Here is a 26825-nt window from a genome sequence, read left to right as displayed (position 1 = left end):
TGATTTGAACCTCACCTGTGAGTCCAGATTTGGATTTCGATTTTTCACTTCAGGTTTACTGAATCCCTTGGACCTTCTTACTGACGATGAAAGACAAAAATTGCATCCGAATGTAATACAAAATGCTCAATGCCAACTTAAGTACAAGAGGACTGACACTCTAACTTTCTATGATTTGAACCTATGCTGTGAGTCCAGTTTTAGATTCCGATGCTTCACTTCAGGTTTACTGTATCCCTTGGACCTTTTTATTGACGATGAAACACAGCAATTGCATCCGAATTTAATACAAAAGGCACAATGCCGACTTAAGTACAAGAGGACTGACACTCTAACTTTCTGTGATTTGAACCACTCCTGTGGGGCCGGTTTTAGATTCTGATGCTTCACTTCAGTTTTACTGTATCCCTTGGACTTTCTTATTGACGATGAAACACAGAAATTTCATCCGAATTTAATGCAAAATGCACAATGCCGACTTAAGTACAAGAGGACTGACACTCTTACTTTCTATGATTTGAACCTCTCCTGTGAGTCCAGTTTTAGATTCCGATGCTTCACTTCAGGTTTACTGTATCCCTTGGACCTTCTTATTGACGATGAAACACATAAATTGCATCCGAATTTAATACAAAAGGCACAATGCCGACTTAAGTAAAAGAGGACTGACACTCTAAGTTTCTCTGATTTGAATCTCTCCTGTGAGTCCAGTTTTAGATTCCGATGCTTCATTTCAGGTTTACTGTATCCCTTGGAGCTTCTTATTGACGATGATGCACAGAAATTACATCCGATTTTAATACAAAAGGCACAATGCCGACTTAAGTACAAGAGGACAGACACTCTAATTTTCTATGATTTGAACCTCTCCTGTGAGTCCAGTTTTAGATGTCGAGGCTTCACTTCAGGTTTACTGTATCCCTTGGACCTTCTTATTGACGATGAAACACAGAAATTACATCCGAATTTAATACAAAAGGCACAATGCCGACTGAAGTACAAGAGGACTGACACTCTAACTTTCTATGATTTGAACCTCACCTGTGAGTACTGTTTTAGTTTCCGATGCTTCACTTCAGGTTTACTGTATACCTTTGACCTTCTTATTGACGATGAAACACAGAAATTGTGTCCGAATTTAATACAAAAGGCACAATGCCGACTTAAGTACAAGAGGACTGACACCCTAACTTTCTATGATATGAACCTCTCCTGTGACTCCAGTTTTAGATTCCGATGCTTCACTTCAGGTTTACTGTATCCCTTGGACCTTCTTATTGACGCTGAAACACAGAAATTGCATCTGAAATTAATACAAAAGGCACAATGCCGACTTAAGTACAAGAGGACTGACACTCTAATGTCCTTTGATTAGAACCTCACCTGTGAGTCCAGTTTTAGATTCCGATGCTTCACTTCAGGTTTACTGTATACCTTGGACCTTCTTATTGACGATGAAACACAGAAATTGCATCCGAATTTAATACAAAAGGCACAATGCCGACTTAAGTACAAGAGGACTGACACTCTAACTTTCTATGATATGAACCTCTCCTATGAGTCCAGTTTTAGATTCCGATGCTTCACTTCAGCTTTACAGTATACCTTGGACCTTCTTAATAACGATGAAACACAGAAATTACATCCGATTTTAATACAAAAGGCACAATGCCGACTGAAGTACAAGAGGACTGACACTCTAACTTTCTATGATATGAACGTCTCCTGTGAGTACAGTTTTAGATTCCGATGCTTCACTTCAGGTTTTCTGCATCCCTTGGACCTTCTTATTGACGATGAAACACAGAAATTGCATCCGAATTTAATACAACAGGCACAATGCCGACTTAAGTACAAGAGGACTGACACTCTAACTTTCTATGATATGAACCTCTCCAGTGAGTCCAGTTTTAGATTCCATTTGCTTCACTTCAGGTTTACTGTATACCTTGGACCTTCTTATTGACGATGAAACACAGAAATTACATCCGAATTTAATACAAAAGGCACAATGCCGACTGAAGTACAAGAGGATTGATACTCTAACTTTCTATGATTTGAACCTCACCTGTGAGTCCAGTTTTGGATTCCGATGCTTCACTTCAGGTTTACTGTATACCTTTGACCTTCTTATTGACGATGAAACACAGAAATTGCATCCGAATTTAATACAAAAGGCACAATGCCGACTTAAGTACAAGAGGACTGACACTCTAACTTTCTATGATATGAACCTCTCCTGTGACTCCAGTTTTAGATTCCGATGCTTCACTTCAGGTTTACTGTATTCTTGGACCTTCTTATTGACGCTGATACACAGAAATTGCATCCGAAATTAATACAAAAGGCACAATGCCGACTTAAGTACAAGAGGACTGACACTCTAACTTTCTATGATTTGAACCTCACCTGTGGGTCCAGTTTTAGATTCCGATGCTTCACTTCAGGTTTACTGTATACCTAGGACCTTCTTATTGACGATGAAACACAGAAATTGCATCCGAATTTAATACAAAAGGCACAATGCCGACTTAAGTACAATAGGACTGACACTCTAACTTTCTATGATATGAACCTCTCCTGTGAGTAAAGTTTTAGATTCCGATGCTTCACTTCAGGTTTACAGTATTCCTTGGAGCTTCTTATTGACGATGAAACACAGAAATTGCATCCGAATTTAATACAACAGGCACGATGCCGACTTAAGTACATGAGGACTGCACTCTAACTTTCTATGATTTGAACCACTCCTGTGAGTCCAGTTATTGATTCCGATGCTTCACTTCAGGTTTACTGTATCCCTTGGACCTTCTTATTGACGATGAAACACAGAAATTGCATCCGAACTTAACACAAAAGGCACAATGCCGACTTAAGTACAAGAGGGCTGGCACTCTAACTTTCTATGATTTGAACCTCACCTGTGAGTCCAGATTTGGATTTCGATTTTTCACTTCAGGTTTACTGAATCCCTTGGACCTTCTTACTGACGATGAAAGACAAAAATTGCATCCGAATTTAATACAAAATGCTCAATGCCAACTTAAGTACAAGAGGACTGACACTCTAACTTTCTATGATTTGAACCTATGCTCTGAGTCCAGTTTTAGATTCCGATGCTTCACTTCAGGTTTACTGTATCCCTTGGACCTTGTTATTGACGATGAAACACAGCAATTGCATCCGAATTAAATACAAAAGGCACAATGCCGACTTAAGTACAAGAGGACTGACACTCTAACTTTCTGTGATTTGAACCACTCCTGTGAGGCCGGTTTTAGATTCTGATGCTTCACTTCAGTTTTACTGTATCCCTTGGACTTTCTTATTGACGATGAAACACAGAAATTTCATCCGAATTTAATGCAAAATGCACAATGCCGACTTAAGTACAAGAGGACTGACACTCTAACTTTCTATGATTTGAACCTCTCCTGTGAGTCCAGTTTTAGATTCCGATGCTTCACTTCAGGTTTACTGTATCCCTTGGACCTTCTTATTGACGATGAAACACATAAATTGCATCCGAATTTAATACAAAAGGCACAATGCCGCCTTAAGTAAAAGAGGACTGACACTCTAAGTTTCTCTGATTTGAATCTCTCCTGTGAGTCCAGTTTTAGATTCCGATGCTTCATTTCAGGTTTACTGTATCCCTTGGAGCTTCTTATTGACGATGAAGTACAGAAATTACATCCGATTTTAATACAAAAGGCACAATGCCGACTTAAGTACAAGAGGACAGACACTCTAATTTTCTATGATTTGAACCTCTCCTGAGAGTCCAGTTTTAGATGTCGAGGCTTCACTTCAGGTTTACTGTATCCCTTGGACCTTCTTATTGACGATGAAACACAGAAAATGCATCCGAATTTAATACAAAAGGCACAATGCCGATTTCAGTACAAGAGGACTGACACTATAACTTTCTATGATTTGAACCACTCCTGTGAGGCCAGTTTTAGATTCCGACGCTTCACTTCAGGTTTACTGTATCCATTGGACCTTCTCATTGACGATGAAACACAGAAATTGCATCCGAATTTAATACAAAAGGCACAATGCCGACTTAAGTACAAGAGGACTGACACTCTAACTTTCTATGATTTTAACCTCTCCTGTGAGTCTAGTTTTAGATTCCGATGCTTCACTTCAGGTTTACTGAATCCCTTGGCCCTTCTTATTGACGATGAAACACAGAAATTGCATCCGAATTTAATACAAAAGGCACAATGCTGGCTTAAGTACAAGAGGACTGACACTCTAACTCTCTATGATTTGAACCTCTCCTGTGAGTCCAGTTTTAGATTCCGATGCTTCACTTCAGATTTACTGTATCCCTTGGACCTTCTTATTGACGATGAAACACAGAAATTGCATCCGAATTTAACACAAAAGGCACAATGCCGACTTAAGTACAAGAGGACTGACACTCAAACTTTCTCTGAATCGAACCTCTTCTCTGAGTCCAGTTTTAGACTCCGATGCTTCACTTCAGGTTTACTGTATCCCTTGGACCTTCTTATTGACGATGAAACACAGAAATTGCATCCGACATTAGTACAAAAGGCACAATGCCGACTTAAGTACAAGTGGACTGACACTTTAACTTTCTATGATTTGAACCTCTTCTGTGAGTCCAGTTTTTGATTCCGATGCTTCACTTCAGGTTTACTGTATCCCTTGGACCTTCTTATTGACGATGAAACACAGAAATTGCATCCAAAATTAATACAAAAGGCACAATGCCGACTTAAGTACAAGTGGACTGACACTTTAACTTTCTATGATTTGAACCTCTCCTGTGAGTCCAGTTTTAGATTCCGATGCTTCACTTCAGATTTACTGTATCCCTTGGACCTTCTTATTGACCATGAAACAAAGAAATTGCGTCCGAATTTAATACAAAAGGCACAATGCCGATTGAAGTACAAGAGGACTGACACTCTAACGTTCTATGATTTGAACCTCTCCTGTGGGTCCAGTTTTTGTTGCCGAGGCTTCACTTCAGGTTTACTGTATCCCTTGGACCTTCTTATTGACGATGAAACACAGAAATTGCATCCGAAATTAATACAAAAGGCACAATGCCGACTTAAGTACAAGAGGACTGACACTCTAACTCTCTATGATTTGAACCACTCCTGTGAGTCCAGTTTTAGATTCCGATGCTTCACTTCAGGTTTACTGTATCCCTTGGAGCTTCTTATTGACGATGAAGCACAGGAATTACATCCGATTTTAATACAAAAGGCACAATGCCGACTTCAGTACAAGAGGACAGACACTCTAATTTTCTATGATTTGAACCTCTCCTGTGAGTCCAGTTTTAGATGTCGAGGCTTCACTTCAGGTTTACTGTATCCCTTGGACCTTCTTATTGACGATGAAACACAGAAATTGCATCCGAATTTAATACAAAAGGCACAATGCTGGCTTAAGTACAAGAGGACTGACACTCTAACTTTCTATGATTTGAACCTCTCCTGTGAGTCCAGTTTTAGATTCCGATGCTTCACTTCAGATTTACTGTATCCCTTGGACCTTCTTATTGACGATGAGACACAGAAATTGCGTCCGAATTTAATACAAAAGGCACAATGCCGACTTAAGCACAAGAGGTCTGACACTCTAACTTTCTATGATTTGAACCTCTCCTGTGAGTCCAGTTTTTGTTGCCGAGGCTTCACTTCAGGTTTACTGTATCCCTTGGACCTTCTTATTGACGATGAAACACAGAAATTGCATCCGAATTTAACACAAAAGGCACAATGCCGACTTAAGTACAAGAGGACTGACACTCAAACTTTCTCTGATTTGAACCTCTTCTGTGAGTCCAGTTTTAGACTCCGATGCTTCACTTCAGGTTTACTGTATCCCTTGGACCTTCTTATTGACGATGAAACACAGAAATTGCATCCGAAATTAATACAAAAGGCACAATGCCGACTTAAGTACAAGTGGACTGACACTTTAACTTTCTATGATTTGAACCTCTTCTGTGAGTCCAGTTTTAGATTCCGATGCTTCACTTCAGGTTAACTGTATCCCTTGGACCTTCTTATTGACGATGAAACACAGAAATTGCATCCGAAATTAATACAAAAGGCACAATGCCGCCTTAAGTACAAGTGGACTGACACTTTAACTTTCTATGATTTGAACCTCTCCTGTGAGTCCAGTTTTAGATTCCGATGCTTCACTTCAGATTTACTGTATCCCTTGGACCTTCTTATTGACCATGAAACACAGAAATTGCGTCCGAATTTAATACAAAAGGCACAATGCCGATTGAAGTACAAAAGGACCGACACTCTAACGTTCTATGATTTGAACCTCTCCTGTGGGTCCAGTTTTTGTTGCCGAGGCTTCACTTCAGGTTTACTGTATCCCTTGGACCTTCTTATTGACGATGAAACACAGAAATTGCATCCGAAATTAATACAAAAGGCACAATGCCGACTTAAGTACAAGAGGACTGACACTCTAACTTTCTGTGATTTGAACCACTCCTGTGAGGCCGGTTTTAGATTCTGATGCTTCAATTCAGTTTTACTGTATCCCTTGGACTTTCTTATTGACGATGAAACACAGAAATTTCATCCGAATTTAATGCAAAAGGCACAATGCCGACTTAAGTACAAGAGGACTGACACTCTAACTTTCTATGATTTGAACCTCTCCTGTGAGTCCAGTTTTAGATTCCGATGCTTCACTTCAGGTTTACTGTATCCCTTGGACCTTCTTATTGACGATGAAACACAGAAATTGCATCCGAACTTAATACAAAAGGCAATGTGCCGACTTAAGTACAAGAGGACTGACACTCTAAGTTTTTCTGATTTGAACCTCTCCTGTGAGTCCACTTTTAGATTCCGATGCTTCAATTCAGTTTTACTGTATCCCTTGGACTTTCTTATTGACGATGAAACACAGAAATTTCATCCGAATTTAATACAAAAGGCACAATGCCGACTTAAGTACAAGGGGCCTGACACTCAAAACTTTCTATGATTTGAACCTCTCCTGTGAGTCCAGTTTTTGTTGCCGAGGCTTCACTTCAGGTTTACTGTATCCCTTGGACCTTCTTATTGACGATGAAACACAGAAATTGCATCCGAATTTAACACAAAAGGCACAATGCCGACTTAAGTACAAGAGGACTGACACTCAAACTTTCTCTGATTTGAACCTCTTCTGTGAGTCCAGTTTTAGACTCCGATGCTTCGCTTCAGGTTTACTGTATCCCTTGGACCTTCTTATTGACGATGAAACACAGAAATTGCATCCGAAATTAATACAAAAGGCACAATGCCGACTTAAGTACAAGTGGACTGACACTTTAACTTTCTATGATTTGAACCTCTCCTGTGAGCCCAGTTTTAGATTCCGATGCTTCACTTCAGATTTACTGGATCCCTTGGACCTTCTAATTGACAATGAAACACAGAAATTGCGTTCGAATTTAATACAAAAGGCACAATGCCGATTGAAGTACAAGAGGACTGACACTCTAACGTTCTATGATTTGAACCTCTCCTGTGGGTCCAGTTTTTGTTGCCGAGGCTTCACTTCAGGTTTACTGAATCCCTTGGACCTTCTTATTGACGATGAAACACAGAAATTGCATCCGAAATTAATACAAAAGGCACAATGCCGACTTAAGTACAAGAGGTCTTACACTCTAAGTTTCTATGATTTGAACTTCCCCTGTGAGTCCAGTTTTAGATTCTGATGCTTCACTTCAGGTTTACTGTATCCCTTGGACCTTCTTATTGACGATGATACACAGCAATTGCATCCGAATTTAATACAAAATGCACAATGCCGACATAAGTACAAGAGGACTGACACTCTAACTTTCTAAGATTTGAACCTCTCCTGTGAGTCCAGTTTTAGATCCCGATGCTTCATGTCAGGTTTACTGTATCCCTTGGACCTTCTTATTGACGATGAAACACAGAAATTGCATCCGAATTTAATACAAAAGGCACAATGCCGGCTTAAGTACAAGAGGACTGACACTCTTACTTTCTATGATTTGAACCTCTCCTGTGATTCCAGTTTTAGATTACGATGCTTCACTTCAAGTTTACTATATCCCTTGGACCTTCTTATTGACGATGAAACACAGAAATTGCATCCGAAATTAATACAAAAGGCACAATGCCGACTTAAGTACAAGAGGACTTACACTCTAAGTTTCTATGATTTGAGCCTCTCCTGTGAGTCCAGTTTTAGGTTCTGGTGCTTCACTTCATGTTTACTGTATCCCTTGGACCTTCTTATTGACGATGAAACACAGAAATTGCATCCGAATTTAATACAAAAGGCACAATGCCGACTTAAGTACAAGAGGACTGACACTATAACTTTCTATGATTTGATCCTCTCCTGTGAGTCCAGTTTTAGATTCCGATGCTTCACTTCAGGTTTACTGTATCCCTTGGACCTTCTTATTGACGATGAAACACTGAAATTGCAACCGAATTTAATACAAAAGGCACAATGCCGGCTTAAGTACAAGAGGACTGACACTCTAACTTTCTATGATTTGAACCTCTCGTGTGATTCCACTTTTAGATTCCGATGCTTCACGTCAAGTTTACTGTATCCCTTGGACCTTCTTATTGACGATGAAACACAGAAATTGCATCCGAATTTAATACAAAAGGCACAATGCCGACTTATGTACAAGAGGACTGACACTCTAACTTTCTCAGATTTGAACCTCTTCTGTGAGTCCAGTTTTAGACTCCGATGCTTCACTTCAGGTTTACTGTATCCCTTGGACCTTCTTATTGACGATGAAACACAGAAATTGCATCCGAAATTAATACAAAAAGCACAATGCCGACTTAAGTACGAGAGGACAGACACTCTAATTTTCTATGATTTGAACCACTCCTGTGAGGCCAGTTTTAGATTCCGATGCTTCACTTCAGGTTTACTGTATCCCTTGGACCATCTTATTGACGATGAAACACAGAAATTGCATCCGAATTTAATACAAAAGGCACAATGCCGACTTAAGTACAAGAGGACTGACACTCTAGCTTTCTATGATTTGAACCTCTACTGTGAGTCCAGTTTTAGATTCCGATGCTTCACTTCAGGTTTACTCTATCCCTTGGACCTTCTTATTGACCATGAAACACAGAAATTGCATCCGAATTTAATACAAAATGCACAATGCTGGCTTAAGTACGAGAGGACTGACACTCTAACTTTCTATGATTTGAACCTCTCCTGTGAGTCCAGTTTTAGATTCCGATGCTTCACTTCAGATTTACTGTATCCCTTGGACCTTCTTATTGACGATGAAACACAGAAATTGCGTCCCAATTTAATACAAAAGACACAATTACGACTTAAGTACAAGAGGTCTGACACTCTAACTTTCTATGATTTGAACCTCTCCTGTGAGTCCAGTTTTTGTTGCCGAGGCTTCACTTCAGGTTTACTGTATCCCTTGGACCTTCTTATTGACGATGAAACACAGAAATTGCATCCGAAATTAATACAAAACCCACAATGCCGACTTAAGTACAAGAGGACTGACACCCTAACTTTCTATGATTTGAACCTCTCCTGTGAGTCCAGTTTTAGATTCCGATGCTTCACTTCAGGTTTACTGTATCCCATGGACCTTCTTATTGACGATGAAATACAGAAATAGCATCCGAATTTAATACAAAAGGCTCAATGCCGGCTTAAGTACAAGAGGACTGACACTCTAACTTTCTATGATTTGAACCTCTCCTGTGATTCCAGTTTTAGATTCCGATGCTTCACTTCAGGTTTACTGTATCCCTTGGACCTTCTTATTGACGATGAAACACAGAAATTGCATCCGAATTTAATACAAAAGGCACAATGCCGGCTTAAGTACAAGAGGACTGACACTCTAACTTTCTATGATTTGAACCTCTCCTGTGATTCCAGTTTTAGATTCCGATGCTTCACTTCAGATTTACTGTATCCCTTGGACCTTCTTATTGGCGATGAAACACAGAAATTGCGTCCTAATTTAATACAAAAGGCACAATGCCGACTTAAGTACAAGAGGTCTGACACTCTAACTTTCTCCGATTTGAACCTCTCCTGTGAGTCCAGTTTATGTTGCCGAGGCTTCACTTCAGGTTTACTGTGTCCCTTGGACCTTCTTATTGACAATGAAACACAGAAATTGCATCCGAAATTAATACAAAAGGCACAATGCCGACTTAAGTACAAGAGGACTGACATTCTAACTTTCTATAATTTGAACCTCTCCTGTGAGTCCAGTTTTAGATTCCGATGCTTCACTTCAGATTTACTGTATCCCTTGAACCTTCTTATTGACGATGAAACACAGAAATTGCGTCCGAATTTAATACAAAAGGCACAATGCCGACTTAAGTACAAGAGGTCTAACACTCTAACATTATATGATTTGAACCTCTCCTGTGAGTCCAGTTTTTGTTGCCGAGGCTTCACTACAGGTTTAATGTATCCCTTGGACCTTCTTATTGACGATGAAACACAGAAATTGCATCCGAATTTAACACAAAAGGCACAATGCCGACTTAAGTACAAGAGGACTGACACTCAAACTTTCTCTGATTTGAACCTCTTCTGTAAGTCCAGTTTTAGACTCCGATGCTTCACTTCAGGTTTACTGTATCCCTTGGACCTACTTATTGACGATGAAACACAGAATTTGCATCCGAAATTAATACAAAAGGCACAATGCCGACTTAAGTACAAGTGGACTGACACTTTAACTTTCTATGATTTGAACCTCTCCTGTGAGTCCAGTTTTAGATTCCGATGCTTCACTTCACATTCACTGTATCCCTTGGACCTTCTTATTGACCATGAAACACAGAAATTGCGTCCGAATTTAATACAAAAGGCACAATGCCGATTGAAGTACAAGAGGACTTACACTCTAACGTTCTATGATTTGAACCTCTCCTGTGGGTCCAGTTTTTGTTGCCGAGGTTTCACTTCAGGTTTACTGTATCCCTTGGAACTTCTTATTGACGATGAAACACAGAAATTGCATCCGAAGTTAATACAAAAGGCACAATGCCGACTTCAGTACAAGAGGACTTACACTCTAAGTTTCTATGATTAGAACTTCCCCTGTGAGTCCAGTTTTAGATTCTGATGCTTCACTTCAGGTTTACTGTATCCCTTGGACCTTCTTATTGACGATGAAACACAGAAATTGCATCCGAATTTAATACAAAATGCACAATCCCGACTTAAGTACAAGAGGACTGACTCTCTAACTTTCTATGATTTGAACCTCTCCTGTGAGTCCAGTTTTAGATTCCGATGATTCACTTCAGGTTTACTGTATCCCTTGGACCTTCTTATTGACGATGAAACAGAGAAATTGCATCCGAATTTAATACAAAAGGCACAATGCCGGCTTAAGTACAAGAGGACAGACACTCTAACTTTCTATGATTTGAACCTCTCCTGTGATTCCAGTTTTAGATTACGATGCTTCACTTCAAGTTTAGTGTATCCCTTGGACCTTCTTATTGACGATGAAACACAGAAATTGCATCCGAAATTAATACAAAAGGCACAATGCCGACTTAAGTTCAAGAGGACTTACACTCTAAGTTTCTATGATTTGAACCTCTCCTGTGAGTCCAGTTTTAGATTCTGATACTTCACCTCACATTCACTGTATCCCTTGGACCTTCTTATTGACCATGAAACACAGAAATTGCGTCCGAATTTAATACAAAAGGCACAATGCCGATTGAAGTACAAGAGGACTGACACTCTAACGTTCTATGATGTGAACCTCTCCTGTGGGTCCAGTTTTTGTTGCCGAGGCTTCACTTCAGGTTTACTGTATCCCTTGGACCTTCTTATTGACGATGAAACAAAGAAATTGCATCCGAAGTTAATACAAAAGGCACAATGCCGACTTCAGTACAAGAGGACTTACACTCTAAGTTTCTATGATTTGAACTTCCCCTGAGAGTCCAGTTTTAGATTCTGATGCTTCACTTCAGGTTTACTGTATCCCTTGGACCTTCTTATAGACGATGAAACACAGAAATTGCATCCGAATTTAATACAAAATGCACAATCCCGACTTAAGTGCAAGAGGACTGACACTCAAACTTTCTATGATTTGAACCTCTCCTGTGAGTCCAGTTTTACTTTCCGATGATTCACTTCAGGTTTACTGTATCCCTTGGACCTTCTTATTGACAATGAAACACAGAAATTGCATCCGAATTTAATACAAAAGGCACAATGCCGGCTTAAGTACAAGAGGACTGACACTCTAACTTTCTATGGTTTTGAACCTCTCCTGTGATTCCAGTTTTAGATTACGATGCTTCACTTCAAGTTTACTGTATCCCTTGGACCTTCTTATTGACGATGAAACACAGAAATTGCATCCGAAATTAATACAAAAGGCACAATGCCGACTTAAGTTCAAGAGGACTTACACTCTAAGTTTCTATGATTTGAACCTCTCCTGTGAGTCCAGTTTTAGATTCTGATACTTCACTTCAGGTTTACTGCATCCCTTGGACCTTCTTATTGACGATGAAACACAGAAATTGCATCCGAATTTAAAACAAAAGGCACAATGCCGACTTAAGTACAAGAGGACTGACACTCTAACTTTCTGTGATTTGAACCTCTCCTGTGATTCCAGTTTTAGATTCCATTGCTTCACTTCAAGTTTACTGTATCCCTTGGACCTTCTTATTGACGATGAAACACAGAAATTGCATCCGAATTTAATACATAAGGCACAATGCCGACTTAAGTACAAGAGTACTGACACTCTAACTTTCTCTGATTTGAACCTCTTCTGTGAGTCCAGTTTTAGACTCCGATGCTTCACTTCAGATTTACTGTATCCCTTGGACCTTCTTATTGACGATGAAACACAGAAATTGCGTCCGAATTTAATACAAAAGACACAATTACGACTTAAGTACAAGAGGTCTGACACTCTAACTTTCTATGATTTGAACCTCTCCTGTGAGTCCAGTTTTTGTTGCCGAGGCTTCACTTCAGGTTTACTGTATCCCTTGGACCTTCTTATTGACGATGAAACACAGAAATTGCATCCGAAATTAATACAAAACCCACAATGCCGACTTAAGTACAAGAGGACTGACACCCTAACTTTCTATGATTTGAACCTCTCCTGTGAGTCCAGTTTTAGATTCCGATGCTACACTTCAGGTTTACTGTATCCCATGGACCTTCTTATTGACGATGAAATACAGAAATTGCATCCGAATTTAATACAAAAGGCTCAATGCCGGCTTAAGTACAAGAGGACTGACACTCTAACTTTCTATGATTTGTACCTCTCCTGTGATTCCAGTTTTAGATTCCGATGCTTCACTTCAGGTTTACTGTATCCCTTGGACCTTCTTATTGACGATGAAACACAGAAATTGCATCCGAATTTAATACAAAAGGCACAATGCCGGCTTAAGTACAAGAGGACTGACACTCTAACTTTCTATGATTTGAACCTCTCCTGTGATTCCAGTTTTAGATTCCGATGCTTCACTTCAGATTTACTGTATCCCTTGGACCTTCTTATTGGCGATGAAACACAGAAATTGCGTCCTAATTTAATACAAAAGGCACAATGCCGACTTAAGTACAAGAGGTCTGACACTCTAACTTTCTCCGATTTGAACCTCTCCTGTGAGTCCAGTTTATGTTGCCGAGGCTTCACTTCAGGTTTACTGTGCCCCTTGGACCTTCTTATTGACGATGAAACACAGAAATTGCATCCGAAATTAATACAAAAGGCACAATGCCGACTTAAGTACAAGAGGACTGACATTCTAACTTTCTATGATTTGAACCTCTCCTGTGAGTCCAGTTTTAGATTCCGATGCTTCACTTCAGATTTACTGTATCCCTTGAACCTTCTTATTGACGATGAAACACAGAAATTGCATCCGAATTTAACACAAAAGGCACAATGCCGACTTAAGTACAAGAGGACTGACACTCAAACTTTCTCTGATTTGAACCTCTTCTGTAAGTCCAGTTTTAGACTCCGATGCTTCACTTCAGGTTTACTGTATCCCTTGGACCTACTTATTGACGATGAAACACAGAATTTGCATCCGAAATTAATACAAAAGGCACAATGCCGACTTAAGTACAAGTGGACTGACACTTTTACTTTCTATGATTTGAACCTCTCCTGTGAGTCCAGTTTTAGTTTCCGATGCTTCACTTCACATTCACTGTATCCCTTGGACCTTCTTATTGACCATGAAACACAGAAATTGCGTCCGAATTTAATACAAAAGGCACAATGCCGATTGAAGTACAAGAGGACTGACACTCTAACGTTCTATGATTTGAACCTCTCCTGTGGGTCCAGTTTTTGTTGCCGAGGCTTCACTTCAGGTTTACTGTATCCCTTGGAACTTCTTATTGACGATGAAACACAGAAATTGCATCCGAAGTTAATACAAAAGGCACAATGCCGACTTCAGTACAAGAGGACTTACACTCTAAGTTTCTATGATTTGAACTTCCCCTGTGAGTCCAGTTTTAGATTCTGATGCTTCACTTCAGGTTTACTGTATCCCTTGGACCTTCTTATTGACGATGAAACACAGAAATTGCATCCGAATTTAATACAAAATGCACAATCCCGACTTAAGTACAAGAGGACTGACACTCTAACTTTCTATGATTTGAACCTCTCCTGTGAGTCCAGTTTTAGATTCCGATGATTCACTTCAGGTTTACTGTATCCCTTGGACCTTCTTATTGACGATGAAACAGAGAAATTGCATCCGAATTTAATACAAAAGGCACAATGCCAGCTTAAGTACAAGAGGACTGACACTCTAACTTTCTATGATTTGAACCTCTCCTGTGATTCCAGTTTTAGATTACGATGCTTCACTTCAAGTTTACTGTATCCCTTGGACCTTCTTATTGACGATGAAACACAGAGATTGCATCCGAAATTAATACAAAAGGCACAATGCCGACTTAAGTTCAAGAGGACTTACACTCTAAGTTTCTATGATTTGAACCTCTCCTGTGAGTCCAGTTTTAGATTCTGATACTTCACTTCACATTCACTGTATCCCTTGGACCTTCTTATTGACCATGAAACACAGAAATTGCGTCCGAATTTAATACAAAAGGCACAATGCCGATTGAAGTACAAGAGGACTGACACTCTAACGTTCTATGATGTGAACCTCTCCTGTGGGTCCAGTTTTTGTTGCCGAGGCTTCACTTCAGGTTTACTGTATCCCTTGGACCTTCTTATTGACGATGAAACAAAGAAATTGCATCCGAAGTTAATACAAAAGGCACAATGCCGACTTAAGTACAAGAGGACTTACACTCTAAGTTTCTATGATTTGAACTTCCCCTAAGAGTCCAGTTTTAGATTCTGATGCTTCACTTCAGGTTTACTGTATCCCTTGGACCTTCTTATTGACGATGAAACACAGAAATTGCATCCGAATTTAATACAAAATGCACAATCCCGACTTAAGTACAAGAGGACTGACACTCTAACTTTCTATGATTTGAACCTCTCCTGTGAGTCCAGTTTTAGTTTCCGATGATTCACTTCAGGTTTACTGTATCCCTTGGACCTTCTTATTGACGATGAAACACAGAAATTGCATCCGAATTTAATACAAAAGGCACAATGCCGGCTTAAGTACAAGAGGACTGACACTCTAACTTTCTATGATTTGAACCTCTCCTGTGATACCAGTTTTAGATTACGATGCTTCACTTCAAGTTTACTGTATCCCTTGGACCTTCTTATTGACGATGAAACACAGAAATTGCATCCGAAATTAATACAAAAGGCACAATGCCGACTTAAGTTCAAGAGGACTTACACTCTAAGTTTCTATGATTTCAACCTCTCCTGTGAGTCCAGTTTTAGATTCTGATACTGCACTTCAGGTTTACTGCATCCCTTGGACCTTCTTATTGACGATGAAACACAGAAATTGCATCCGAATTTAAAACAAAAGGCACAATGCCGACTTAAGTACAAGAAGACTGACACTCTAACTTTCTGTGATTTGAACCTCTCCTGTGATTCCAGTTTTAGATTCCATTGCTTCACTTCAAGTTTACTGTATCCCTTGGACCTTCTTATTGACGATGAAACACAGAAATTGCATCCGAATTTAATACATAAGGCACAATGCCGACTTAAGTACAAGAGGACTGACACTCTAACTTTCTCTGATTTGAACCTCTTCAGTTAGTCCAGTTTTAGACTGCGATGCTTCACCTCAGGTTTACTGTATCCCTTGGACCTTCTTATTGACGATGAAACACAGAAATTGCATCCGAAATTAATACAAAAGGCACAATGCCGACTTAAGTACAAGAGGACAGACACTCTAATTTTCTATGATTTGAACCACTCCTGTGAGGCCAGTTTTAGATTCCGGTGTTTCACTTCAGGTTTACTGTATCCCTTGGACCTTCTTATTGACGATGAAACACAGAAATTGCATCCGAATTGAATACAAAAGGCACAATGCCGACTTAAGTACAAGAGGACTGACACTCTAGCTTTCTATGATTTGAACCTCTCCTGTGAGTCCAGTTTTAGATTCCGATGCTTCACTTCAGGTTTACTGTATCCCTTGGACCTTCTTATTGACGATGAAACACAGAAATTGCATCCGAATTTAATACAAAATGCACAATCCCGACTTAAGTACAAGAGGACTGACACTCTAACTTTCTATGATTTGAACCTCTCCTGTGAGTCCAGTTTTAGATTCCGATGCTTCACTTCAGATTTACTGTATCCCTTGGACCTTCTTATTGACGATGAAACACAGAAATTGCGTCCGAATTTAATATAAAAGGCACAATGCCGACTTAAGTACAAGAGGTCTGACACTCTAACTTTCTATGATTTGAACCTCTCCTGTGAGTCCAGTTTTTGTTGCCGAGGCTTCACCTCAGGTTTACTGTATCCCTTGGACCTTCTTATTGACGTTGAAACACAGAAATTGCATCCGAAATTAATACAAAACCCACAATGCCGACTTCAGTACAAGAGGACTGACACCCTAACTTTCTATGATTTGAACCTCTCCTGTGAGTCCAGTTTTAGATTCCGATGCTTCACTTCAGATTTACTGTATCCCATGGACCCTCTTATTGACGATGAAACACAGAAATTGCATCCGATTTTAATACAAAAGGCTCAATGCCGGCTTAAGTACAAGCGGACTGAGACTAACTTTCTGTGATTTGAACCTCTCCTGTGATTCCAGTTTTAGATTCCGATGCTTCACTTTAGGTTTTTTGTATCCCTTGGACCTTCTTATTGACGATGAAACACAGAAATTGCATCCGAATTTAATACAAAAGGCACAATGCCGGCTTAAGTACAAGAGGACTGACACTCTAACTTTCTATGATTTGAACCTCTCCTGTGAGTCCAGTTTCAGATTCCGATGCTTCACTTCAGATTTACTGTATCTCTTGGACCTTCTTATTGACGATGAAACACAGAAATTGCGTCCGAATTTAATACAAAAGGCACAATGCCGACTTAAGTACAAGAGGTCTGACACTCTAACTTTCTATGATTTGAACCTCTCCTGTGAGTCCAGTTTATGTTGCCTAGGCTTCACTTCAGGTTTACTGTGTCCCTTGGACCTTCTTATTGACGATGAAACACAGAAATTGCATCCGAAATTAATAGAAAAGGCACAATGCCGACTTAAGTACAAGAGGACTGACACTCTAACTTTCTATGATTAGAACCTCTCCTGTGAGTACAGTTTTAGATTCCGATGCTTCACTTCAGATTTACTGTATCCCTTGAACCTTCTTATTGACGATGAAACACAGAAATTGCGTCCGAATTTAATACAAAAGGCACAATGCCGACTTAAGTACAAGAGGTCTAACACTCTAACTTTATATGATTTGAACCTCTCCTGTGAGTCCAGTTTTTGTTGCCGAGGCTTCACTTCAGGTTTACTGTATCCCTTGGACCTTCTTATTGACGATGAAACACAGAAATTGCATCCGAATTTAACACAAAAGGCACAATGCCGACTTAAGTACAAGAGGACTGACACTCAAACTTTCTCTGATTTGAACCTCTTCTGTAAGTCCAGTTTTAGACTCCGATGCTTCACTTCAGGTTTACTGTATCCCTTGGACCTTCTTATTGACGATGAAACACAGAAATTGCATCCGAAATTAATACAAAAGGCACAATGCCGACTTAAGTACAAGTGGACTGACACGTTAACTTTCTATGATTTGAACCTCTCCTGTGAGTTCAGTTTTAGATTCCGATGCTTCACTTCAGATTCACTGTATCCCTTGGACCTTCTTATTGACCATGAAACACAGAAATTGCGTCCGAATTTAATACAAAAGGCACAATGCCGATTGAAGTACAAGAGGACTGACACTCTAACGTTCTATGATTTGAACCTCTCCTGTGGGTCCAGTTTTTGTTGCCGAGGCTTCACTTCAGGTTTACTGTATCCCTTGGACCTTCTTATTGACGATGAAACACAGAAATTGCATCCGAAGTTAATACAAAAGGCACAATGCCGACTTCAGTATAAGAGGACTTACACTCTAAGTTTCTATGATTTGAACTTCCCCTGTGAACCCAGTTTTAGATTCTGATGCTTCACTTCAGGTTTACTGTATCCCTTGGACCTTATTATTGACGATGAAACACAGAAATTGCATCCGAATTTAATACAAAATGCACAATCCCGACTTAAGTACAAGAGGACTGACACTCTAACTTTCTATGATTTGAACCTCTCCTGTGAGTCCAGTTTTAGATTCCGATGATTCTCTTCAGGTTTACTGTATCCCTTGGACCTTCTTATTGACGATGAAACACAGAAATTGCATCCGAATTTAATACAAAAGGCACAATGCCGGCTTAAGTACAAGAGGACTGACACTCTAACTTTCTATGATTTGAACCTCTCCTGTGATTCCAGTTTTAGATTACGATGCTTCACTTCAAGTTTACTGTATCCCTTGGACCTTCTTATTGACGATGAAACACAGAAATTGCATCCGAAATTAATACAAAAGGCACAATGCCGACTTAAGTACAAGAGGACTGACACTCTAACTTTCTATGATTTGATCCTCTCCTGTGAGTCCAGTTTTAGATTCCGATGCTTCACTTCAGGTTTACTGTATCCCTTGGACCTTGTTATTGACGATGAAACACAGAAATTGCATCCGAATTTAATACAAAAGGCACAATGCCGGCTTAAATACAAGAGGACTGACACTCTAACTTTCTGTGATTTGAACCTCTCCTGTAATTCCAGTTTTAGATTCCATTGCTTCACTTCAAGTTTACTGTATCCCTTGGACCTTCTTATTGACGATGAAACACAGAAATTGCATCCGAATTTAATACATAAGGCACAATGCCGACTTAAGTACAAGAGGACTGACACTTTAACTTTCTCTGATTTGAACCTCTTCAGTGAGTCCAGTTTTAGACTGCGATGCTTCACTTCAGGTTTACTGTATCCCTTGGACCTTCTTATTGACGATGAAACACAGAAATTGCATCCGAAATTAATACAAAAGGCACAATGCCGACTTAAGTACAAGAGGACAGACACTCTAATTTTCTATGATTAGAACCACTCCTGTGAGGCCAGTTTTAGATTCCGGTGTTTCACTTCAGGTTTACTGTATCCCTTGGACCTTCTTATTGACGATGAAACACAGAAATTGCATCCGAATTGAATACAAAAGGCACAATGCCGACTTAAGTACAAGATGACTGACACTCTAGATTTCTATGATTTGAACCTCTCCTGTGAGTCCAGTTTTAGATTCCGATGCTTCACTTCAGGTTTACTGTATCCCTTGGACCTTCTTATTGACGATGAAACACAGAAATTGCATCCGAATTTAATACAAAAGGCACAATGCTGGCTTAAGTACAAGAGGTCTGACACTCTAACTTTCTATGATTTGAACCTCTCCTGTGAGTCCAGTTTTAGATTCCGATGCTTCACTTCAGATTTACTGTATCCCTTGGACCTTCTTATTGACGATGAAACACAGAAATTGCGTCCGAATTTAATACAAAAGGCACAATGCCGACTTAAGTACAAGAGGTCTGACACTCTAACTTTCTATGATTTGAACCTCTCCTGTGAGTCCAGTTTTTGTTGCCGAGGCTTCACTTCAGGTTTACTGTATCCCTTGGACCTTCTTATTGACAATGAAACACAGAAATTGCATCCGAAATTAATACAAAACCCACAATGCCGACTTCAGTACAAGAGGACTGACACCCTAACTTTCTATGGTTTGAACCTCTCCTGTGAGTCCAGTTTTAGATTCCGATGCTTCACTTCAGGTTTACTGTATCCCATGGACCCTCTTATTCACGATGAAACACAGAAATTGCATCCGATTTTAATACAAAAGGCTCAATGCCGGCTTAAGTACAAGAGGACTGACACTCTAACTTTCTATGATTTGAACCTCTCCTGTGGTTCCAGTTTTAGATTCCGATGCTTCACTTTAGGTTTTTTGTATCCCTTGGACCTTCTTATTGACGATGAAACACAGAAATTGCATCCGAAATTAATACAAAAGGCACATTGCCGGCTTAAGTACAAGAGGACTGACACTCTAACTTTCTATGATTTAAACCTCTCCTGTGAGTCCAGTTTCAGATTCCGATGCTTCACTTCAGATTTACTGTATCCCTTGGACCTTCTTATTGACGATGAAACACAGAAATTGCGTCCGAATTTAATACAAAAGGCACAATGCCGACTTAAGTACAAGAGGTCTGACACTCTAACTTTCTATGATTTGAACCTCTCCTGTGAGTCCAGTTTATGTTGCCTAGGCTTCACTTCAGGTTTACTGTGTCCCTTGGACCTTCTTATTGACGATGAAACACAGAAATTGCATCCGAAATTAATACAAAAGGCACAATGCCGACTTAAGTACAAGAGGACTGACACTCTAACTTTCTATGATTTGAACCTCTCCTGTGAGTCCAGTTTTAGATTCCGATGCTTCACTTCAGATTTACTGTATCCCTTGAACCTTCTTATTGACGATGAAACACAGAAATTGAGTCCGAATTTAATACAAAAGGCACAATGACGACTTAAGTACAAGAGTTCTGACACTCTAACTTTCTATGATTTGAACCTCTCCTGTGAGTCCAGTTTTTGTTGCCGAGGCTTCACTTCAGGTTTACTGTATCCCTTGGACCTTCTTATTGACGATGAAACACAGAAATTGCATGCGAAATTAATACAAAAGGCACAATGCCGACTTAAGTACAAGAGGACTTACACTCTAAGTTTCTATGATTTGAACCTGTCCTGTGATTCCAGTTTTAGAATCCGATGCTCACTTCATGTTTTCTGTATCCCTTGGTCCTTCTTATTGACGATGAAACACAGAAATTGCATCCGAATTTAATACAAAAGGCACAATGCCGACTTAAGTACAAGAGGACGGACACCCTAACTTTCTATGATTTGAACCTCTCCTGTGAGTCCAGTTTTAGATTCCGATGCTTCACTTCAGGTTTACTGTATCCCATGGACCTTCTTATTGACGATTAAACACAGAAATTGCATCCGAATTTAATACAAAAGGCTCAATGCCGGCTTAAGTACAAGAGGACGGACACTCTAACTTTCTATGATTTGAACCTCTCCTGTGATTCCAGTTTTAGATTCCGATGCTTCACTTCAGGTTTACTGTATCCCTTGGACCTTCTTAGTGACGATGAAACACAGAAATTGCATCCGAATTTAATACACAAGGCACAATGCCGGCTTAAGTACAAGAGGACTGACACTCTAACTTTCTATGATTTGAACCTCTCCTGTGAGTCCAGTTTTAGATTCCGATGCTTCACTTCAGATTTACTGTATCCCTTGGACCTTCTTATTGACGATTAAACACAGAAATTGCGTCCGAATTTAATACAAAAGGCACAATGCCGACTTAAGTAGAAGAGGTCTGACACTCTAACTTTCTATGATTTGAACCTCTCCTGTGAGTCCAGTTTATGTTTTCGAGGCTTCACTTCAGGTTTACTGTGTCCCTTGGACCTTCTTATTGACGATGAAACACAGAAATTGCATCCGAAATTAATACAAAAGGCACAATGCCGAATTAAGTACAAGAGGACTGACACTCTAAGTTTCTATGATTTGAACCTCTCCTGTGAGTCAGGTTTTTGTTTCCGATGCTTCACTTCAGGTTTACTGAATCCCTAGGACCTTCTTATTGACAATGAAGCACAGAAATTGCATACGAATTTAATACAAAAGGCACTGTGCCGACTTAAGTACAAGAGGACTGACACTCTAACTTTCTATGATTTGAACCACTCCTGTGAGTCCAGTTTTAGATTCCGATGCTTCACTTCAGGTTTACTGTATCCCTTGGATCTTCTTAATGACGATGAAACACACAAATTGCATCCGAATTTGATACAAAAGGCACAATGCCGACTTAAGTACAAGAGGACTGACACCCTAACTTTCTATGATTTGAACCTCTCCTGTGAGTCCAATTTTTGATTCCGATGCTTCACTTCAGGTTTACTGTATCCCTTGGACCTTCTTATTGACGATGAAACACAGAAATTGCATCCGAATTTAATACAAAATTCACAATGCCCACTTAAGTACAAGAGGACTGACACTCTAACTTTCTTTGATTTGAACCTCTCCTGTGATTCCAGTTTTAGATTCCGATGCTTCACATCAGGTTTTCTGTATCCCTTGGACCTTCTTATTGACGATGAAACACACGAATTGCATCCCAATTTAGTACAAATGGCACAATGCCGACCTAAGTACAAGAGGACTGACACTCTAACTTTCTATTATTTGAACCACTCCTGTGAGTCCAGTTTTAGATTCCGATGATCCACTTCAGGTTTACTGTATCCCTTGGACCTTCTTATTGACGATGAAACACAGAAATTGCATCCGAAATTAATACAAAAGGCACAATGCCGACTTAAGTACAAGAGGACCGACACTCTTACTTTCTATGTTTCGAACCACTCCTGTGAGTCGAGTTTTAGTTTCCGATGCTTCACTTCAGGTTTACTGTATCCCTTGGACCTTCTTATTGACGATGAAACACATAAATTGCATCCGAATTTAATACAAAAGGCACAATGCTGACTTAAGTACAAGTGGACTGACACTCTAACTATCTATGATTTGAACCACTCCTGTGAGTCCAGTTTTAGATTCCAATGCTTCACTTCAGATTTACTGTATCCCTTGGACCTTCTTTTTGACCATGAAACACAGAAATTGCGTCCGAATTTAATACAAAACCCACAATGCCGACTTAAGTACAAGAGGACTGACACCCTAACTTTCTATGATTTGAAATTCTCCTGTGAGTCCAGTTTTAGATTCCGATGCTTCACTTCAGGTTTACTGTATCCCATGGACCTTCTTATTGACGATGAAACACAGAAATTGCATCCGAATTTAATACAAAAGGCTCAATGCCGGCTTAAGTACAAGAGGACTGACACCTTAACTTTCTATGATTTGAACCTCTCCTGTGATTCCAGTTTTAGATTCCGATGCTTCACTTCAGGTTTACTGTATCCCTTGGACCTTCTTATTGACGATGAAACACAGAAATTGCATCCGAATTTAATATAAAAGGCACAATGCCGGCTTAAGTACAAGGGGACTGACACTCTAACTTTCTATGATTTGAACCTCTCCTGTGAGTCCAGTTTTAGATTCCGATGCTTCACTTCAGATTTACTGTATCCCTTGGACCTTCTTATTGGCGATGAAACACAGAAATTGCGTCCTAATTTAATACAAAAGGCACAATGCCGACTTAAGTACAAGAGGTCTGACACTCTAATTTTCTACGATTTGAACCTCTCCTGTGAGTCCAGTTTATGTTGCCGAGGCTTCACTTCAGGTTTACTGTGTCCCTTGGACCTTCTTATTGACGATGAAACACAGCAATTGCATCCGAATTTAATACAAAATGCACAATGCCGACTTAAGTACAAGGGGACTGACACTCTAACTTTCTATGATTTGAACCTCTCCTGTAATTCCAGTTTTAGATTACGATGCTTCACTTCAAGTTTACTGTATCCCTTGGACCTTCTTATTGACGATGAAACACAGAAATTGCATCCGAAATTAATACAAAAGGCACAATGCCGACTTAAGTACAAGAGGACTTACACTCTAAGTTTCTATGATTTGAACCTCTCCTGTGAGTCCAGTTTTAGATTCTGATGCTTCACTTCATGTTTACTGTATCCCTTGGCCCTTCTTATTGACGATGAAACACAGAAATTGCATCCGAATTTAAAACAAAAGGCACAATGCCGACTTAAGTACAAGAGGACTGACACTCTAACTTTCTATGATTTGATCCTCTCCTGTGAGTCCAGTTTTAGATTCCGATGCTTTACTTCAGGTTTACTGTATCCCTTGGACCTTCTTATTGACGATGAAACACAGAAATTGCATCCGAATTTAATACAAAAGGCACAATGCCGGCTTAAATACAAGAGGACTGACACTCTAACTTTCTGTGATTTGAACCTCTCCTGTGATTCCAGTTTTAGATTCCGATGCTTCACTTCAAGTTTACTGTATCCCTTGGACCTTCTTATTGACGATGAAACACAGAAATTGCATCCGATTTTTAATACATAAGGCACAATGCCGACTTAAGTACAAGAGGACTGACACTCTAACTTTCTCTGATTTGAACCTCTTCTGTGAGTCCAGTTTTAGACTCCGATGCTTCACTTTAGGTTTACTGTATCCCTTGGACCTTCTTATTGACGATGAAACACAGAAATTGCATCCGAAATTAATACAAAAGGCACAATGCCGACTTAAGTACAAGAGGACAGACACTCTAATTTTCTATGATTTGAACCACTCCTGTGAGGCCAGTTTTAGATTTCGGTGTTTCACTTCAGGTTCACTGTATCCCTTGGACCTTCTTATTGACGATGAAACACAGAAATTGCATCCGAATTTAATACAAAAGGCACAATGCCGACTTAAGTACAAGAGGACTGACACTCTAACTTTCTATGATTTGAATCTCTCCTGTGAGTCCAGTTTTACATTCCGATGCTTCACTTCAGATTTACTGTATCCCTTGAACCTTCTTATTGACGATGAAACACAGAAATTGCGTCCGAATTTAATACAAAAGGCACAATGCCGACTTAAGTACAAGAGGTCTAACACTCTAACTTTCTATGATTTGAACCTCGCCTGTGAGTCCAGTTTTTGTTGCCAAGGCTTCACTTCAGGTTTACTGTATCCCTTGGACCTTCTTATTGACGATGAAACACAGAAATTGCATCCGAATTTAACACAAAAGGCACAATGCCGACTTAAGTACAAGAGGACTGACACTCAAACTTTCTCTGATTTGAACCTCTTCTGTAAGTCCAGTTTTAGACTCCGATGCTTCACTTCAGGTTTACTGTATCCCTTGGACCTTCTTATTGACGATGAAACACAGAAATTGCATCCGAAATTAATACAAAAGGCACAATGCCGACTTAAGTACAAGTGGACTGACACTTTAACTTTCTATGATTTGAACCTCTCCTGTGAGTCCAGTTTTAGATTCCGATGCGTCACTTCAGATTCACTGTATCCCTTGGACCTTCTTATTGACCATGAAACACAGAAATTGCGTCCGAATTTAATACAAAAGGCACAATGCCGATTGAAGTACAAGAGGACTGACACTCTAACGTTCTATGATATGAACCTCTCCTGTGGGTCCAGTTTTTGCTGCCGAGGCTTCACTTCAGGTTTACTGTATCCCTTGGACCTTCTTATTGACGATGAAACACAGAAATTGCATCCGAAATTAATACAAAAGGCACAATGCCGACTTAAGTACAAGAGGACTTACACTCTAAGTTTCTATGATTTGAACCTCTCCTGTGAGTCCAGTTTTAGATTCTGATGCTTCACTTCAGGTTTACTGTATCCCTAGGACCTTCTTATTGACGATGAAACACAGCAATTGCGTCCTAATTTAATACAAAAGGCACAATGCCGACTTAAGTACAAGAGGTCTGACACTCTAATTTTCTACGATTTGAACCTCTCCTGTGAGTCCAGTTTATGTTGCCGAGGCTTCACTTCAGGTTTACTGTGTCCCTTGGACCTTCTTATTGACGATGAAACACAGCAATTGCATCCGAATTTAATACAAAATGCACAATGCCGACTTAAGTACAAGGGGACTGACACTCTAACTTTCTATGATTTGAACCTCTCCTGTAATTCCAGTTTTAGATTACGATGCTTCACTTCAAGTTTACTGTATCCCTTGGACCTTCTTATTGACGATGAAACACAGAAATTGCATCCGAAATTAATACAAAAGGCACAATGCCGACTTAAGTACAAGAGGACTTACACTCTAAGTTTCTATGATTTGAACCTCTCCTGTGAGTCCAGTTTTAGATTCTGATGCTTCACTTCATGTTTACTGTATCCCTTGGCCCTTCTTATTGACGATGAAACACAGAAATTGCATCCGAATTTAAAACAAAAGGCACAATGCCGACTTAAGTACAAGAGGACTGACACTCTAACTTTCTATGATTTGATCCTCTCCTGTGAGTCCAGTTTTAGATTCCGATGCTTTACTTCAGGTTTACTGTATCCCTTGGACCTTCTTATTGACGATGAAACACAGAAATTGCATCCGAATTTAATACAAAAGGCACAATGCCGGCTTAAATACAAGAG

This window comes from Schistocerca serialis, chromosome 3 (genome assembly GCF_023864345.2).
Source record: "Schistocerca serialis cubense isolate TAMUIC-IGC-003099 chromosome 3, iqSchSeri2.2, whole genome shotgun sequence".
Classification (NCBI taxonomy): domain Eukaryota; kingdom Metazoa; phylum Arthropoda; class Insecta; order Orthoptera; family Acrididae; genus Schistocerca; species Schistocerca serialis.
The sequence above is the reverse complement of the archived record's forward strand: the minus strand, read 5'-3'. Positions refer to the sequence as shown.